General features: G+C 43.2%; 1 protein-coding gene across 1 annotated transcript in view; it reads left to right on the top strand.

The window, feature by feature from the left end:
- ZNF512 (zinc finger protein 512) overlaps window positions 1-14,125 on the top strand; it is a 1,352,022-nt gene that overhangs the window by 300,586 nt on the left and 1,037,311 nt on the right. The gene's annotated exons all lie outside the window — the stretch shown is intronic.

The following is a 14,125-nucleotide window of genomic DNA, read 5'->3' as shown; positions in this document are numbered from 1 at the left end:
GAAAAAATAAATTACTTTTTTTTAAAATACATTAATGGAATGCCAGTCAAAATCAAGTATAAGAAAAACAAGCAGCACTCAATTCAAACCACTTCTTGCACTGCAGTTCTAATTATAATTTATATTCAGCTTTATTAAAGTAACAAGTAACATGCTGAAAGTAGAAATCTCTGATGCCCCCACTTGTAAAAATGTTCCTTATCCAAAAAAAGACCTGCTGCCTGACATCTACTTGTTTCATGTGGAAAACATGATCAAAGTAAAAAATGAAAAGCAAACAAGGAATAAGCTCAAGATACATTGCTTAAAAGGATTACTGTACAGGTTATGGACCACGCGATTGGCATTCGGTGTACGGGTAAAGCTTGCAGAGATGACTGGAAGTCTCCAAGTGTAATGAGACTCTTAATGTAATTCTGTCCTTTATTACAAATACTGGCATATGCATTTCAATACCCAAGGCTTATACATTATCTAGTTAAGTATTCTCTACATGGCAACAGAAAGGCTTTCAATGTTGGCAATTCTTTAACAGTATGCTTATTAAAGCTTACTTGCGTCTTGCAATCTCAGCCAAGCTTACCTGATGGTCATTAAAGTATTGCTACTTAAACACAGAGCAACAGGCACTTTGAGTAATAAGCATAAATCAACAGTACAAAAAATATGCAGAAACCAGACCATTCTGTAAAAATCAAGGACAGATGAAAAGCCACTCTAGTACTTGTATCTACCTTGGATGGGTGGGATTCTCTGCACATTTACACTGCATAACTACTCCTTGCCTTGCTTCGACACATCCAGAGTCACTACATGGGGGAGTGGGGTGTAACAAGTATGTCACAGTTTGAAATGTCTCTGACTTGTGATGGCCCTGACACATTTGTCATACCTCTCAACCTCAGAGCAAGAAATCTGGACAAAGCCATACAAAGAAATGGGACAAAGGCCCAAAAATAAGGACAATTTTTAAAACATCGCTCTTATAACCTTAGAAAGCTAATAGAGGTCTTGCATTAGTATGACTTTTCTGAATGGTATGAAATCTGAAACTCAAATGTCTGTCATTATTTTCTAACTTCAGTCTTTATTTGTCACTAATTTGCCAAAAAAAAATACAATTTTATGAAAAATGGACCAAAAAATGTGATGTAAAAATACAAAATAGCAACACAATACAGCTGGGAACCTGTCAAAGAAGGGACACTTTAATATTAGTACTGCTAACTTGAGCAGCTGACAAAATAAAATAATCTACATGCATTTCTGAAATAAAAGTAATCTGATTATTACAGTTATTTCTTAATTATAAACCCTCCATGTTTTCTTCCAAAATTGCTATTTTGCGGAGGGATCATTAGGGGAAGAGCAACATTTTGAGTCAAAATCGGGGACAGTTCAGAGGTTTGGCTATGCCTAATTCTATAAAGCAATTTATTTGCATGTACCTCTCAACCTGTTAATGCAATAAATCTGAACAAGGCCAGATATATTGGGGGAACATATAAACAGTACTAAAAATTGCTCTTGTATAAACTGGGACATAAATCTGGACAAGGCCAAATATATTGGGGGGAAACATATAAACAGTACTAAAAAAATGCTCTTCTATAAACTGGGACAGTTGATAGAACAGGTCTTACTTTAGCATGGATTTTTCTGAAGGTTATGAAGTCTGAAACTAGGTGTGTCATTATTTAGTGACTTAATTCCTAAATGATTTGCCAGAAAACCACAATTTTTTATGAGGAACAAATCAAAAATAAGAAGCAAAAAATCTATTCATTCTTTGAAAATCTGGACAGTTGGGAGGTATGGGGCTGTCTGTTTGCCGCCCTTCTCCCTCACAAAACCCTGGTCGAATGGAGCCTCCCTGCAGCCATTCCAATGATCCATTACTTTGCTATTTCACTCCATTTACCATAAACACTAATGTGCATACTGATTTACTTCTATGATGATTTGAACTTCATTTGAAAGTTTTATTTTTGCATTTTACAGCACAAACACTAAGACATCTGCTAAACAAACATGGCATTAAACCTTCTCTGCCCTTGAAACTCACATTCACTGAAACAACATTAAAATCCACATTCAAAGAAAATACATTTTACTCGTGGCAGATAAAAATTAATTCTGGGCTGTTTTCAAATCATAGGCCCCTTGCATATGAAACACATGTGCTCTTTGATACACCTTCCTATTGCTTTGAACATTTTTCCAGTAAACAATGAAACAAAACTGTCCAATTCAGAACATTTCCATCATAAAAGTCTACTCAAACTTCTACAGTCCACTATTATCAGTAAATATGCACAATTCTACAGTCCACCATTATCAGTAAATATGCACAATCTCTGAAGTAGTAAAAAAGTCATCTAAATAATTCCATGTTAAATAAATCTGTAATGAAGAGGTTGGTGCTAGCAATCACCTTTATATTTCATGGTTTCATCGAACAATAAAGTGTCTGATGCCCCTGTGGAATAAATTGCCTAAATTACATTAAAAATAAGCTAGTAATATTGCAGTAGGAAATGGACGGCACACTGATAACAGGCTCATAATTAGTATCTTAACTTTCAGTACGGCAGCATTCACCCCTTATGGGAGTAGAAGCAACAACCTTCTGCATCAAAAGCAAGCACACAGCCTGTTGTGCTATTAGCACTAAACTTCTCTTCCCCTGCAGCTCTCAGCTCCTTGTAAAATCTACTCAATACTCAACTGCATCTCAACTTCGCAGCACAAGAAGTCTGGAAAAAGCCAAATTTATTGGGGTGGGTCAAAAGGGCAAAAACCAGGGACACATTAAATATTGCTTGTATAATCTTGGAAAGCTGCTAGAATAAAATGCTGTGTTACCACACATACATTTTACTGCCAAAGTCCCTGTGCAAAAAAAGAGTCAGAACAACATACCACTATGCCAAATCACCTGCTTTGTGAAAGAAAAATGCTGTGTTACCACCGTACATTTTACAGACAAGGTCCCTGTGCAAAACAGTCAAGAGCAACATACCACTATGCCAAATCAGCTGTTTTGTGAACGAGAGGAAGACTGAAACTTAAATTGCTATCATTTAATGAATTCAGTTCTCACCATAGCTGTCAATCTCTTAGCACAAAACACCTGGACAAACCCAGTAATGAGGGAATACAGCCCTCAAACATATTCAGTGAATTCAGTTCTTGCCATAGCTGTCAACCTTAGCACAAAAAACCTGGACAAAGCCACTAACAGGGTATTACAGTCCCAAAAATAAGGAAAATTTTCAAATAGTCACCTTATAAACTTAAAAAATTGCTATAATAAAAGGTTGTGTTACTATATATTTATTGCTAGAATAAAAAGTTGTTTTACTATGTATTTTCTGAAGACTATGAAGTCTGAAATTCAAATGCCTGTCAATTTTGAATTCAGTTCTCACCATAGCTGTCAACCTCTTAGCACAAAACACCTGGACAACCCCAGTAATGAGGGAATACAGCCCTCAAACATATTCAGTGAATTCAGTTCTTGCCATAGCTGTCAACCTTAGCACAAAAAACCTGGACAAAGCCACTAACAGGGTATTACAGTCCCAAAAATAAGGAAAAATTTCAAATAGTCACCTTATAAACTTAAAAAATTGCTATAATAAAAGGTTGTGTTACTATATATTTATTGCTAGAATAAAAAGTTGTTTTACTATGTATTTTCTGAAGACTATGAAGTCTGAAATTCAAATGCCTGTCAATTTTACTTGTGATGGAACAAAAACAATTTTCAGCAGAGGCCCAGGGAGAAATACTGTAGACACGTCTTTGTAAAATGGCTGGACACCAGAGCAAATCCACACGAACACAAAGATAAGATGCAGACTCCACAAAGAAGGCACCCCAGCCAAGAATCAAACCACAAATCCTATAGCTGTGACAACAATACTGCCACTGCACCATCAAATATGTAAGAAATTAAACATTCAGAAACCTGAAGTCTGAAATTCAAATGCCTGTCAATTTTATTTAACATTTGTTAATCAGGACAGTCTGACTTGGAACAAAAAAACAATTTTCAGCAGAGGCCCAGGAAGAAATAATGCAGACATGTCTTTGTAACATGGGAGGACACAAACGCAAACCCACACAAACACAGGAAGAAGATACAGACCCCACAAAGAAGGAACCCCAGCCAAGAATCAAACCTGAGAACCTGCAGCTGAGAGACAACAATGCTACCAGTGCACCATCAAATAAAAGCAAACCCACACAAACACAGGGAGAAGATAACAGACCCCACAAAGAAGGAACCCTAGCCAAGAATCAAACCTGAGAACCTGCAGCTGTGAGGTAACAATGCTACTACTTCACCATCAAATATCAAGCATTGCAACATTTACAAACCACAGATATGAGGAACAGATCAGATGAAATACGAGGCAAAAATCTGCAATTTTTTTACAAATGGTGGTGGGTAGGGAACTCAAGTCTTTAACACCTGCATACAGGGTACAGGGTTCAAGCCTGAGGTATTCCCTACCACACCACCATGAGCACCTGGGGCATTTACACACACACACACACACACACACACACACACACACACACTAAAGGAAAAAGCACCATACATTGAAACAGTAAAAGAAAAAGCACCATACATTGAAACAAACACACTTACCTGTCCGTTCTCCATAATAACCAACGTACATTAGATCCAAACCCCTTCCCGCGCAATACTCCAAAGACTCGCGAGATTAGATCCAAACCCTTTCCCGACGAGACTGCAGCAATTCCCATTCCCGACTGCTGGTGTTGCAGTCCGGCCACGATGTATTATCCCAGCGTGTCTGTGCACTTTAAAGTGCACAGACGTCTCCTCGCGTTTCCCTATCAGGACTGCCTTGAGCATGCGCATACAGTAGACCAGTAGTCTGGACTACTGCGCATGCGCGAAGTCCACGAATTTTAAAACTTTTTTTTTTATTTTTATTTTTAGTTCTTTTTGTTTTGAGGGGGCTGCAGTCCGGCAGTCCAAAAGCACGGGCCGCCCCTGACCTACCCCCAAATCAATGGGCGGAGGCCCAACAGAAGATTCTCTGTCTTCTCAGTATCAGGGCTATTCATCCTGTTCCAGCAGAACAAAGGGGCCAAGGTTTTTATTCAAGACTTTTCCTGGTACTCAGAAAAACAACTGGTTGTCCTATCTTGGACCTCTCTATTCTCAACACCTTTCTGTTAATTCCAAAATTCAGAATGCTAACTCAACAGCTTCTTCTTATGGTAGCCAAGGATGCCTGGCTGCCAACCTTAGACTTTAAATTAAGCTTACCTGCACATCCAGATAAGGGAATCTTGCAGGAAATACCTACGCTTCAGGGCAGGCTCCATGCACTATTAGTTTCTGCACTTCCCTTTGGCTTATCTACTGTGCCCAAGGTATTCCCAAGTGTCTAGCTCCAGCCATTGCATTTTGCAGGCAGGGAAATATTCAAATTTACCCATACTTGGACGATTGTCTGATTCAGGCAGAAAGCCAGGACTTGCTGTTACAACATCTGGCATTCCTAAATAAACTTGTAATCTCACTGGGGTACACCATCAACGAAAATAAATCTCACCTAGTACCCAGCCAACAGATTGTATTCCTGGGAGCAAGTTTGAACTCAATTTCCCAGATGGCATTCATCACTCCAGAGAAACAAGTTTGACAACTTACTTCAAACTATTGGCCACAAAACTCCAGCTGTCTGCAAGGAAAATACTGCAAGCCCTGGGGTTCATGGCCTCTTGCATCCTACTAATACCATATGCAAGACTGCATATGAGGAAACTCCAGTGGTATCTAAAAAGCCTATGATGTCAACATTCTCAGGACCTGGAGACAATGATTTCTATCATCGCTTGTGTGAAGACAGAGTTCCTTTGGTGGGCAGAGGCCTGCTACCACAACAAGGGACTCCCTTTCACTCTACCCCCCTGCCACCAAAACCCTAACAGCAGACTCAGACTGTGCATGGGGGGCTCACATGGCAGGGCAGTGCATTCAGTGCAAGTAGAACCCGAAACAGATGCACCTGCATATCAATCAAAAAGAAATGTTAGCTGTACAGAATGCTCAGACAGCCTTCAAAGACTGTATTCTTCCAGCACAGCTATTGGTAAAGACGGACAACACCACAGTTATGTGGTACATAACCAAGCAGGGGGGAACCCCCTCGTACCCTCTCTGCACACTAGCCATGGCTCTGTGGAACATGCCCTTGAGCCAACAAGTACACCTTCAAGCTCAGTTCCTGCCAGGCAAACTAAATTCACTGGCAGATGACTTAAGCAGACATCTCATGGACCCACACGAATGAAAACTAGAACCCAAAATATTCAACCTCTTGAACAAATGGGGGACTCCAGAGGTAGACCTGATGTTCGTGTTTCACTGTTGCAGTCATTACACTTGGGTTATCCTGCTGGCAGGCTACCCGCAGTCGGCCTGAATTCCAAAGTCTTGGTCCGGCATCGGTTGCTGTCGCCTCTTCCCTGATGTCAGTGCGCCAGGGGTATAAAAGATGCAGCTGACGCCATTTTCTTCAGTCTTTCTTGCCGCTCTCTGCCCGAAGCAAAAGCAGCTCGCAAGTGCCGGTCGGCCGACGCCTGAGATTTTCAAATCCGAATTTCAGAACCAAAGTCTTCTATAAAGCTAAGTACCCCGTTGGGGAAACTTTTTCGCAGCCCCTGAACCTGTAACAGCGGCCCCGCAAGAGGCCTCCAGTGAATCATAACCACATTGCAAAGTATGCTTTCCTACTTGTTCAGCTGCATGCAATAAATCCTGCATACCTCAGAGCCACAGGCCGGCTCCGACTCCCATGTGGAGACAGCTAGGCCTCTGGATTTTCAAGGTATTGGGCCTTTGGAAACTAACCCCTCAGATGGGTCCGGAGCCGCTGAGCAGGTATCGGCATCTGAGGGCGTTTTCAGACCTACACAGCTTTATATCAAACCAACTTTAGCATCAAAGACAAAGACTAAAACAGTTTTAAAGACAAACAAGTACAGCACTCTCCAGGACAGACTTCCATGCCTAAGAAACAGATGCTCAAAATGGCCGTGGACCTAATTACTTTGATCAGGGGTTCCCATCCCCCTCCTGATAAGAGGCCTAGGCAAGACACTGGGTATGATTCCTCTGATGAGGTTTCCATTTCCTCTGACTCCTCTTCAGAACAGGGATACTCTATTCCTCCCTATGAGGATTCTGATGCTGAAGAAATCTATTCCTTCACCATGTTCGTGTTTCACTGTTGCAGTCATTACTCTAGGGTTAACCTGTTGGCAGGCTACCCGCAGTTGGCCTGAATTCCAAAGTCCTGGTCTGGTGACTGCTGCTGTCGCCTCTTCCCTGACGTCAGTGTGTCAGGGGTATAAAAGATGCAGCAACGCCATTTTCTTCAGTCTTTCTTGCCGCGTGGTGCCCGAAGCAAAAGCAGTTCGCAAGTGCCGGTCGGCCGACTCCTGAGATTTTCAAATCCGAATTTCAGAACCGAAATCTTCATTAAAGCTAAGTGCCCCGTTGGGGAAACTTTTTTCTTGCTCCAGACAGATGTCAGAAAAAGTTAACAATTGTATTTCTTGTGGGAAGCAAATACCTCATAAGGATTTCCACTCTTACTATATTCCTTGCCTAGGCCCTGATCACAGCGTTGCTAGCTGTTGGTTTTGTGCTAGATTTAACCAATGCACTATTAAGCGTCGGTTCGATTTTGCATTTCATTACTTTGGCCGAAGAGTTGATTTTATAATGCCGCCAGAACAGCCGACGACCGGAGTTTACAAAAAATGCAAGGACATGGAAAAGGATTGGCATCCGAGGTCCAAAACCGACTACGAGGCCTCCGTTAGGCCAGTCGCCTGTTCTCAGTGAGGTGCTTTCGCACCCCCTGGCACCCACTACCTCAGAGCTGCGGGCTGCTTCCGACTCCCACGTGGAGCCAACTGGGCCTCTGGATACTCAAGGTATTGGATACTAGGAAATCATTCCCACAGATGGGTCCGGAGCCACTGAGCAGGCACCGGCTTCTGAGGGTGTCTTCAGACAGACACAGTTATATGTTAAACCATCTTCAGCTTCAAAAACAAAGACTAAAGCTACTCTAAGGACAAAGAAACAAATACAGCATTCTCCTGCTCAAGCTTCCATGCCTAAAAATCAGATGCTTAAAATTGCCGAAGACCTAATTACTATGATCAGGGGTTCCCATCCCCCTCCTGTTAAGAGGCCTAGGCAAGAGACAGAATGATTCTTCTGATCAGGTTTCTTTTTCCTCTGATTCCTCTTCTGAACAGGATTATTCTATACCTCCCTATGAGGACTCTGATGCTGAAGAATCCATTCCTTCAGCCTCACCTCCTGAGGATTATTCTTTTGGGGAAATCCTGCATAACATGAGGGAGCATTTCCACTGGGAGAGCCAAGATTACTCTGAATCTAAGAAAAGGCAGAGACTTTCTGCTACTTCCTCAGCACAGACCCCTTGCTATTCCACCTGTTCTAGACATTGTAGATGTATTTTCAAAGTCTGGACTGTCTCCTGACTCTCTACCTCTTGCACCTGTTAAGCCAGACAGATACTACAGGGTCCCGGATTCTCATAAATTCCTATATAAAACCCCGCTGCTGACCCAGAAACTATATCTCAAGGTCCCAAGGGGGTAAAAGCTTCCACTGCAAAAAAAACTGTCCCCTCTGATAGGGACTCTAGGGCACTGGACAGATGGGGGGGAAAAAGTTTGCACTTCTGCTACCTTGGCTGTAAGGTCTTTAAATTGTCAGTTTCATATGCTTAAATATCAGCAATACTTAATGTCACTGCTTAAACAGAAAATGTTGACAAATTCTGAAGGTTCAGAGAACAAGGAAATGCAGGATTTATTGCATGCAGCTGAACAAGTAGGAAAGCATACTTTGCAATGTGGTTATGATTCACTGGAGGCCTCTTGCAGGGCCGCTGTTACAGGTTCTGTTATTAGAAGGCATGCTTGGTTAAAGGAATAGAATCTGCCTGATCATGTTAAAGGAAAATTATTCGATGCCCCATTACAGCATGATACTTTGTTTGGTGCTAAAGCAGAAGAGGTGTTGAAGAAAATGGAGGATAAAGCGAAATCCATGCAGACAGTTAAGGATTTCTTACAGGTACAGCCACCTAGATTTAGCAGGAACTGGCCTTCAAAAAATTGGTCCTTTCCAGTATCAGACAGGCCACAAAGAGGCAGATACAAACGTTCCAGAGGCAGATCTCGGCCCGAAGGCTCATACAGGCCTAAACAATGGGGTGCTCCTACCTCCAAAAGCGGAGAAGACAAATCACAACTTTACAGGAAACAGTCCCAATGACTTTCCTCTGCCAGATCCAAGCACTATTATTTTGGCCTCCCTCTTAGGGGGAAAACTAGCACTTTTTTCATCAAAATGGCAAATGGTTACCCAAGACAAATGGGTCTTGAACATAGTGTTCCAAGGCTACAAGTTCCATTTTTCACACCCTACCAAGGGCAAAAGGTATGCCAGACCTGCCACACAATCATGGACATGAGGGCCATACAGCAAGTACCACAACAAGAGCAGAGGCAAGGATTTTACTCCAGACGTTTCTTAGTGCCCAGAAAGGACAACCTGGAGACCAATACTGGACCTGTCTATACTAAACACGTTTCTGGAGGTTCCAAAATTCAAGATGTTGACTCTACAGCAGCTACTGCCCATGCTGGGCAAGAAGGCTTGGCTCGTAACTTTGGACTTAAAAAAGGCATACCTGCATGTCCCAATCAGACAGTCTTGCAGAAGATACCGCAGATTCATAGCTGGCTCAATACACTACCAATTCTCTCTGCACTGCCCTTTGGCTTATGTACTGCACCCAGGGTCTTCACGAAATGCCTGGCACCAGTAATTGCATTTTGTAGACAGAGGAATTCAAATATATCCTTACTTGGACGACTGCCTTATTCAAGCAGAGAACAAAGACATTCTTCTAAAGCATCTGGCGTTTATAAAAAGATTACTAATTTGCCTAGGGTGCACAGTAAACGAAAAGAAATCAAAACTAGTACCCTCTCAAGAGATAGTATTCCTGGGTGCAAGCTTACAACTGCCCCAGATGGCTTATCTCATGCCAGACAAACAAAGGCAACTGACTTCTTACTTCAAAATGTTGGCAACAAAGACCCAGTTATCTGCAGAATAATTCTGCAGGTTTGGGTTTCATGGCATCCTGCATTCTGCTAATTCCATATGCAAGACTGCATATGAGGAAACTACAATGGTATCTAAAAAGTGTTTGGACTCAACATTGCCGCAGCCTGGAACATTAATTACCCTCATTCCCTGCCTGCAACAGGAGTTTCGATGGTGGGCACAGGCCTCTCACCACAACAAGGGACAGCCATTCACTTTACCCACAGCCAGGCAGACATTAACAACAGATGCATCAGACTATGCCTGGGGGTCACACATGGCAGGAAAATGTATTCAGGGCACATGGTCCACAAGCCAAATGCATCTTCATGTCAATCAAAAAGAGATGCTAGCTGTTCAAAATGCCCTGACAGCCTTCAACGATCTGCTTCATCCAGGACAACTGCTGATAAAGACGAACAATACTACAGTCATGTGGTACATAAACAAGCAGGGAGGCACACATTCCTATCCCCTCTGCAGACTAGCCATGACTTTGTGGGACACAGCATTGACTTCCCAAGAATACCTGCAAGCACAATTCCTGCCAGGAAGGATAAATACTCTGCCAGACTAAGCAGAAACCTCACAGATCCCCAGGAGTGGAAACTGGATCTGCAAGTCTTCAGCATGATAACAAAGAAATGGGGATGCCCAGACGTAGATCTTTTTGCCTCCCCTCAAAACTGCCAACTACAGAGATTCTGCACGAGGGCTTATCACAAGCAAGCATGGAAAGTGGATGCCCTATCATTCAGCTGGAAAACACTAACAGTCTATGCCTTTCCTCCTCTGCCTCTCCTCCCCAAGGTACTCCTAAAGGTCAGACGAGAAGCCAAAAGTGATGCTGATTGCCCCAGACTGGCCCCACCAGCACTAGTACCCAAGCCTAAAGAGTTTGTCTCAAGGCCCAGCCTGGACATTACCTCTAATTCCTCACTTACTGACCCAACGAAACAATCAGATCCTGCACAGCCAACTCAGGACCCTAAATCTGGCAGCATGGCGGATAATGTAGCCATTCACAACAAACCTCTCTAAAGCAGTGATGGATGTTATTTTGGAGGCCAGGAGGCCCAGTACCAGAAAATCTTATGCAGAAAAATAGAAGAGATTCTGTGCTTGGAACCAGGCACAAGGAATTGACCCGTTGTACCAAATATTCCTCAGATTTTACAATACCTAACTGAGATGCTGGACAAAGGCCTATCTTTTTCATCAATTAAAATCCATGCCTCTGCCATTTCTGCTCATTACAATACGGAACCACCTAATGTTAAGTTGTCTATCTCGCCTTCATTCTTGCTGGATGGGTTCGGAGCCGATCCTCTGCTCCGACTCGGCAATCTACTAAAGCTCGAGGCCCTCCCTATATCCCACAATGCTAGGCGTCAGATCTCCAGATCTCGTTTGCCGCTTCAGCTACGAGGTTGGAAATTTACTTAGCTCCAGGTCATATTAATCTTTTCTTCTAATATTAGTATAAAAGTTAACTGTAGTTTTTTTCTACAACCTTATCTTGTATGCATGTATGTATGTATATATATATATATATATATATATATATATATATATATACACACATATATATATATATATATATATATATATATATATATATATATATATATATATATATACATATATATATATATATATATATATATATATATATATATATATATATATATACATATATATATATATATATATATATATATATATATATATATATATATATATATATACACATATATACATATATATATATAGCTCCGGTTAGTTAATTCACTGTTTACTCCCTAATACCCCTCTCAAAAACTCGTTTTTAGTTAGAGAGCCCCCCCCCCTTTTTTTTCTTAGTGGCTAATCTCCCCTTCTTTTCCTGTGTTAATAGGGTAGTGTTTAGCTCTTCTACTTTACTACAGTTTGTAGGCTTGTAGTTTTTGTATATATTTATATATATATATATATATATTTGTAATTAGTATATAGTTGTGTAGTTATTAATATTGTTAGTTTAACTAGTGCGAGTGTGTGTGTTTTTGTGTGTTTAAGCACTAGTGACTTTTCTTCTTTGGTATCACTATGTCTAAGGATACTAAAGTCTCAGGTTTTAAGAAGTGTGACTCGTGCTGTCAGTAGATGTCTCTGACAGACGGTTACACTTCTTGAGTTTATTGCTTGGGCCCCCTACACCTGCAGGACTCCTGCTCGTTCTGTCATGCCTTCAGCCCAAGAGTCCTTCAGGAGCGTAGGAACAAGCTCATCCTGAGAAGCTTACTTAAGCCAGAAGGATCCCCGACCAAGCCTTCGTTGGGTAAATCCTCAAAGCCCGCCAAGCCGTTGGCTACCTATTTGGAGCCGTCGCCTGGTGGAGCGCCTGCCTCCTCTCCAGTTCCGGCTGGAGCCGACACCTTTGGACCTCAGTCAGCTCCAACCTTAGTGTTGGAACCGTCTTCGAGCCGAAAACGTTTTAGGTCGTCTTTCCTAGAATCTGTTCGTTCGGCTCCGAGGTCACCATTGCTGCAATCTGAAAAAAGCCATAGGTCCCACTCATCTTGGTCTTCCAGGCTATCCGATCATGACTTAGAGAAGGTGGTCAGTAGACTCCTTAAATCGCTGACCCTGCCCAAAATGTTAACCAGCCCATCTCAACAGACACTGGCTGTCCCGATATCTTCAGCAGTTCCTCCTCCGACTCCCTCCTTGTGTTCGGAGCTGGTTGGGGCTCGAATCTCTGTTATTTCGGAACCGATGCTACACCTGTCGGCTCCGATCTCTTCTTTGGTTCCGTCCTTGGAGGGATCTGGGCACCGAGACTCCCTCGTCTGCTCCGAGGGGGCGAGTGGCATCGGACCCTTGTCTGACCCAGTTCTCCCTTTCGGAGCCTCGGCGCAGGTGAGCTCAGCCCCGACATTGGCCTCAGAGCCGTCCCTCTCGGTGCTGACAGGGGCTCTCCTCTCTTCGGAGTGGGGACCTTCTGCTCTGCCTGACGGGCACCTTCGAGGTCATGAGGAGTGTGCTGACTCCTGAGGCTGCCCCTCGATCAGCCCCTTTGGCTCCTCCCCCCATGGTGCCTGCATCGGTCTCTGTCCATTCTCCTGACCCCAAGCTTGGAGAGCAAACGTTCCAGGTCGCCCCATTGGGCGTATCTTCCTCTTCCGAGGCCTCCCCCAATCCTTCAAAGGAGCCCCCGCGGAAGAGAAAATGTAAGAGGAAACATGTCGACTCCCCTGAGTCAGTCACGTCTGATACCGACTTGGAGGATTCGGAAGGGTCCCCAAGATCCCCCTTTGCGGATGTCTTCTTTTCAGACATCCTAGAGATCCTTAAGCAGAGGGGGAACTGAACTGCCCTCAACCCTTCGGAGGACAAGTTGGTCTACCTGGACGCATTTGGTTCTCGCCCTTCCACCTCCTGGGTGTCTCCACCTTTCGACCCGCTAATGGAAGTAGTGGCTCGAAAGGCGTTTAGCCCCAGGCGCATTGGAACCAACTCCCCATAGGCCCACTAAATTTATTACAGCCCCACCCAACAAGCAATTCTTGACAAAGGGGGTGTCTGTTGATGCCATGGTGGTTGCAGCAGCCACAAAGAAGGAGCTGGCTGACCCTTTGGTGCCTGTCCCCATCCACCTAATAAAGAATCTAGGACAATGGACAGGTACGGGAAGCGGACGTTTTCCTCACTGACTTTTTCTATGCAGTCGCTGAATTATCTGTGCCATTTCACCCGTCTCCAAAGGGATCTTCTCAAGGAGCTGGGTGATACCCTTCAGGATCTCTCAGCTGCGGGGCTCAAGATAACATTAACTCCCAGCTGGCGACCCTTAATTCTGTTGTTAACTCCTCCATGCGGCTCATTTCTTATGCAGCCGATGGGGCGAGTAGGGCCGCAGGTACAGGCGTG

Source organism: Protopterus annectens, chromosome 6.part1 (assembly GCF_019279795.1).
Source record: "Protopterus annectens isolate FY-2018-M chromosome 6.part1, PAN1.0, whole genome shotgun sequence".
Classification (NCBI taxonomy): Eukaryota; Metazoa; Chordata; order Ceratodontiformes; family Protopteridae; genus Protopterus; species Protopterus annectens.
Note: the sequence above shows the minus strand (reverse complement) of the source record. Positions and strands in the feature narration are given on the sequence as shown.